The sequence below is a fragment of the Cryptomeria japonica genome, chromosome 6, assembly GCF_030272615.1.
Source record: "Cryptomeria japonica chromosome 6, Sugi_1.0, whole genome shotgun sequence".
Lineage (NCBI taxonomy): Eukaryota > Viridiplantae > Streptophyta > Pinopsida > Cupressales > Cupressaceae > Cryptomeria > Cryptomeria japonica.
Window position 1 is genome coordinate 533,285,172 of NC_081410.1, and position 6,489 is coordinate 533,291,660.

The following is a 6,489-nucleotide window of genomic DNA, read 5'->3' on the forward strand; positions in this document are numbered from 1 at the left end:
CCATAATACTATCATAAGTCAATGATGGAAGATCACTGTTAAGGATAAAAGAGAAATGGTTTTAGCCATATCAGTGGACAACCTTAGTAACTGTCATAGAGAAACGAAGGTGACAAAGAGAAAGTATTTCATAATGCAAAAGAAGAGGGCAGATTTATGACTCATAGGGTATTTTTAGCATGTGCAAGTGTTCCTAGATGGATAGGTATGCATTCAAGAGTCAATTTGAAGCTATAACCACTCAGTTTGGAGAAGTTGGGAGGGTCTTTATGACCCAAAATTAGTTGCATCCAACACAAACTGATTGGAAACAAGGACAGTGGTTGTGGCATGTGGAGGGTATCTAGGAGGGAGTGATTGAGTTTTCCAAGTGATGGAGGTAATTTAGGGTCAATTGAAGGCTCATTCAAAGCATTTCTAGGTATCTAGAAGCAAATTTAAGGACCTTACTTATAGACCAATCAAAGAGGGAGCTTGTTCTTCATCAATGTTGCAGTTTGAACAGGTTTTAAGACCAAAAATCAGTTATATTTGACCCAGGAAACATAGAAGACTTATTCAAGTATTCAAGGTGAGACACATGTCATATTGATTCAATTGTACATGTTGTAAATGTACTAAGCAATGCAATTTATAAATATTCAGCTGCTAATCTTTGGGTTTTTTACAATGTTCTACAGAAATACATTCCCCCCCCTCGGGCCCACGTTTTTGAGATAGGACATTTCTGAGATGGGGAGACGAGTATGTGGTGTCTCCCACCATCCCGCCACTGCCACTGGTGCTCTGCCGGAAATGGAAAAATGTCTCAACATCCCCAAGGATTCTTGGAGATGTTGAGATGTCTCCAAGTCTCCTTGGTAAACATCTCGAAGTCTCCAAGAATCCTTGGGAGATGCTCAAAAGACTCTCGAGGGGCAGGGAGACATCCAAAAGACTCTCGTCGCTCAATGTCAAAAAGCATTTTAATTTTTTGTTTTTAAAAATATGAGGCATTTTTGGGGTTGGGGGGTAACCCTAATTTGACGTGGGCCACACCTCTTCCCCCAATGCAACACAAAAAAACCAAATTTAGTGATTTCATTCACATTTCTAAGTCTGATTTTTATCCAGCAAGCTGAAGAGGAGAAAAAACTTGGAGAAGTTTGATTGAAGGAGTGAAAAGAGTGAGTGCAAGTGTGAGAGGAGTGAGGAGTAAGAAGAAGAGTTGGAAGAGAATTCTACAACATTTTGGAGAGATTTCTCAAGCACAAGGTAGGGTTTTTCTAGTTTTTTATTAATTTTCTAATTTTCAATTTTTTGGTTGTTTAAACTTTTTTTTTTATTCATTTCAAAATCAGATTTGATGTTGAGTCTTAAGGGGAAAATGATGAATGGAATCATTCATCATTTTTCCCTCAATATTCAACATAAAATTTTAAATAATATAAATTAAAATTTTAAATTTTAAAATTTTGTTTTCAAAATTGAAATTTCAAATTTATTATTACAATTTGTTAAACTAGGCAGAATTTATTTTTAATTTTATTTTGTGAAATGCAGTGTCACTATCACAATGAGCTCCCATGACATGAGTGAGGATGAGATGGAAATCCATTCTCATAGTGTAAATGGTTCAAATCTTGAACCTGAGGCTGAGGGGTGACCATGGAGCTGATCTTGAAGCACAATCTAGTTCCATGGCGAGTGTACTAGCTAGTACAAGTTTTCTTTCAGAGTTGTTGGCACAGTATGCTAGGGGTGCTTATGACCTAAATCTACTTTAAAACAATTTGCTTCAAGAATACAAGGCACATCAAATATAGGTGGGGGAACAAGGAAGTGGCAATGCAACATTTTTGGAGAGGAAAAGGTATGGATGCATGTAAGTTTTTGGCAGATGCTAAAAATATAGAGTACAAAATTGAGATGAACAAGCTTTGGGGCATTCCAGATGATAGAGAAGTTGCAGTCCTTACTACTTTGTCTGCTAGGAAAACCCTTCAGTAGAGTCAGCAAGTGCAACATACTTCTCATACATGGTAGACAAGAGGAATGATGTCTAGACCTTCATCCACTTCCACTTCTAGTGCCTACCCCAAATCGCGAGCGGCTAAGGGGATAGGGAAATGAAAGATGCAGAGTAACCCCATAGCTAATATGTTTAATGTGCAGCTGAAGGATGAAATAGATGAATCCATTGGTAGACCTTATTCTTTGCCAATGGCATCCCATTTCATGTTACACGGTCTCGTTATTATAGGGAGATGATGTTGGTCATAAAATGGGCTTTGTACTACTTGTAGCTATGTTGGTTAAGTATGTTAGTGTCATCGAGGGTAGTTGTCCGTTGCACGACAATTCCCCATGGGTGGTAACTGCAACCCTTGACTGTGTCTTTATATATGCTCTTGTACTTGTTGTTGGAGACACGGATGTAGAGAATGATTATTGTACTAGACATGTTGGCATTAATGAAAGAATTGCTCTGAGATTTTGGTTACTATTCCATCATATGGTTATTATTTGACTGTTGATGTGCAATATTAATAACACACCCCATGGGGTAGACATCTGGCACCGTTGCCATCCGAATCTGGGTAGCCACAGAGCGTGAATGGCCTACGAAGGATAATGGGCCAGCCCATTGGCAACAGCATTGACGGGGATGATAGCCAACTGAGAGAACTTTACGAAGGAGAGAATGCATTGACAAATGACTTCGTGATCCGGTTCGGGGTGGCTTTAGAGACTTTCATACGAGGGGAGGCTACACAGGAAGAGGTACCCGAGGGTGTATTCTGGGATGCTCTCAACGTCAGTCTAGTGGCAAATAGGTTGTTGCACCAACTCCCACATCTCCTAGCCCAAGAAACCCTTGCCCACCAGCACCGAAGGGAGGAAACCCAGCGTGAGGAGCAATGCCAATAGGTCCTCCGGGAGTACGAAGAAAACAACCGTCGCTGGGAAGAGGAGTGTAATGGCAAGCAATGACAGGAAACTTGAACCTTGAGCCTCAGGGGCAGAATAAAGAACACTCCTACATTATGTACGGGAATTAATGTCCAACTTATTAAATAAGAATAGAAATAAGAAGGCACAAAGTGAGGAGTGGGAGACCACACAGAGAGCCCTGATTCTGGAACAACAAGTAGAACTTAGACGGAGGCTGAGGCAACTTGCCAAAGGACGTCCTACCGAAGGGTTGCTCGAAGGGAACCAAGGAGGTGTCACTGAGGGTGCAGGAGCAGAAGCTGAAGGAGATTTCTACATGTTGCCAGAACACCGTAGGGTGAGAAGCTACGAAGAATTTTTGGAGGAAACAAGGCTACGAAAAAATCTAGTCGAAGAGACCTAGGATCAGTTGAAGAATTTATCCCTTACAGCGTGGATGGAGGACCACTGAAGGGAGCGAACAGACGATGAGGGTGAGAACGGAGGGGAGGGCAACCGTACGACCATAGGTGCGGAGGAGGCACGGGCACACGGCAAGAAGGACCCCCTCTTGGGACCCATCACAGCAAGCACATGGGTACAAACCACCATACCCCTAGTCACTAAAATAGAAAACACCACCGACATGAGTGGGAGTGGTGCAAGTGCACGACAGGCGACATGACCCCCATCACTGGCCAGTAAACACAAGGTGTCAAAGGTCAACGGTGATAAAAAGGAAGATCTCATCCGCCATTGCCGCACTTGTGAAACCATATGGTCAGCGAATGGTGTTACCGATCAGGACGATTGGGTAACACAATTTCCAACAACCTTAAGGGGAGTTGCCATCAAATGGTACTCTGATACAAATAAGGCCAAAGTTGATACATGGCATAACCAGAAGGAGTTCAAGATAGAGTTTCGCCTCCTCAGAGATGACAACGAAATAGTAGCCGAAATCTATGGCACAAAGAAGAACAAGAACAAGACGGTTCGAGCCTATAATCAACAACACAAGGAACTGTTGGGGAAAATGGAGAGTCAACCAGTGGATGGGTTGAAAAAGAGATGGTTCATGGAGGGACTGAAACACTCCCTCCGGAAGAAGATGAAAATTGTTCCACCAACCTCGTACGAAGATACATTTAATAGAGTGATGGATCTCGAGAGCGAGACCAAGACATCCAAGAAGAAAAAGAAGAAGGATAGCTCATCTAAGGATGATGACTCTTCTGAGCGAAGCAGCAGCAATGGCGAGTCTGGCAAAAAGGTGCAAGCCCTGCAGAAGGACATGTTGAGGATGATGAAAAAGATCAAGGTTATGAAGGGAGGTCCGAGCAAGACCGACGAAGGGGAGCTTTTGTGCACGGAATGTAAGACGGACGGCCACACGAAAGGCTATTTCCCAAAGAAAACCTATTGTGATATATGCCAGTTGATGGGGCATCCCACTAGGGAATGCCCCTACAACATGAAAACATGAAACCAACAAGTATTGCTTACGCAGGAACAACCAACTACATCGGGCGGTACCGGCAACTCCTAGGCGAACAACAATGCAACATCGGGAGGCTACCGAGATAACCGATGGGGAGGACGAAACAAAAATAACAACAATAAGAATACAAGGAGCTAGATTCAATACAACTCCAAAGGCCAACCGATGATACAATGCAGAGCATGCAGCTAGTGGGGGCACTTCGCCCGAGACTGCCCAAAGGGAGAGGCCACACAATATTTGTGCAAATGGTGCAGACCAAGAGACCACGAAGACGCCACCTGCCCGAAGTGCGGCATCAACTTGCTCAATATCGAGGAAACCAAAGAAGAGGAAGTGTTGGTCATAACTCGCACCCAAGACAGACAAGCAATGTACCCAGACCCGGAGACGAAGAAGCGAAGGGTACGGGAAGCACAGGAAGAAATTGAGAAAGAGATACAAGAGAGGGCGAAGGTGAAGGATATGGTGGGTACTTCCAGTCGACCGGAGGTGGAGGAGGCTATACTAAATCAAATTTTAAAACTAGAGGTGCCTATGAAGGTACACAATCTCCTCCAGACGATGCCTCAATTACGAAAGGCATTGTTGAATAATCTCTCCCAACCACCGCATGGATGTTCCTGGGGGGTCTGCAATAGACCCCATGCTGCTACCAGTTAACACTGGAAGGAACCTAGCCATTGTAGAGATGGGTATCCATGGCACCATTCTAACCGATACCATCGTCGATGGTGGATTAGGAGTGAATGTTCTTCCAGAAGAAACCTAGCGGAAGCTAGGGAAGTCGACGCTATGGCAATCTACATTCAATCTGTTGGGAGCAAATCAGCATGGAATCAAACCCATCGGGACACCGATGGACCAACAAGTTACCATCGAGGTGCAACCCTTCATACTGGACTTCATGGTAATCCCACTAAAGAAAAAAGGGTATGATGCGATCTTAGGGAGAGGGTGGTTGGTAAAAGCCAAGGCCACCCACAACTAGAAGAACAATCTGTCTATGGAGAATGGAGGAAAGAAGTTTATCATAGACCTTATGACGCAGTTGGTTAGTGAGGAACTGGCATCATCTTCGGAATCAGAGGGTGAAGGAGAAGGTGACCTGAGGGACGAAGGATGGGGCTGCATGGAGCCCAATGACGAAGGGATTCTCAAACTAGGAGAGTTCTTCGAGGATGAGATGGGGTCATTGAATGGGCCCTTGCACTGGCAAATGGAGGATTGTGAAATGTTCCAGAGCTACAGGTTCGAAGTAGAGGAACCAGAGCAAGTAACAGAGGAGGTTTACCTGCCGGAATATAGAGAATATTGGAAGGGAGACGCCCATGTGAGTGACACCACCGCACACCAGTTCTCGAAGGAAGAACCCATCAAGGATCAAGAGGTAAAATTGAAGGAGACAAACCTCGGTGACATAGATAATCCCAAGGTCATTCATGTCGCCAACAATTGGAACCCTGTGTGGAAGGCCGCAGCCTTCAAAATATGTATTCATCTTCTTCTTTTTATGTACGGGAAGGAGACCATGGTCCTTGTAGAATTTATGGTTCCAGGTCTTTGGATGGCCATTGAAAATAGACTTGCCATTAATGGGTCCAAATTGAAACCCTACCATGAGAAGCGCGCAGGGGATCCGAGAGGTCGGCAGAACACCCAAGATTCCGAAGGGGGACCCGAGAGGATGGAAGGGGACCTGAAAGATCAGGCAGGCAACTCGAGAGGCACGAGACCAAAGCGGGAGACTCTCGGGTGAGGCAAACTAAGAAGAATGAAGGATGATCCTAGAGGCACGGGACCCGAGCCGAAGACTCTTTGGACAATTAGATTAGGAAATTAAATTAAAATAAATAAATTTAAAAATTTAAAAATAAAAATAAAAAATTGAAAGTGGTGGTGGGACCACCGTATGGTGGAGCCACCACGGTGAGACCACCATGCGGTGGAACCACCTTATGGTGGATCCCATGCGATGGGACCCCGTGCGGAGGAACCACCGTTGATGGAGGTCATCGGCGGTGGAATACCACCATAGGCCTGAAGGAGCACGGGGACGGCGGCAACGATTTCAA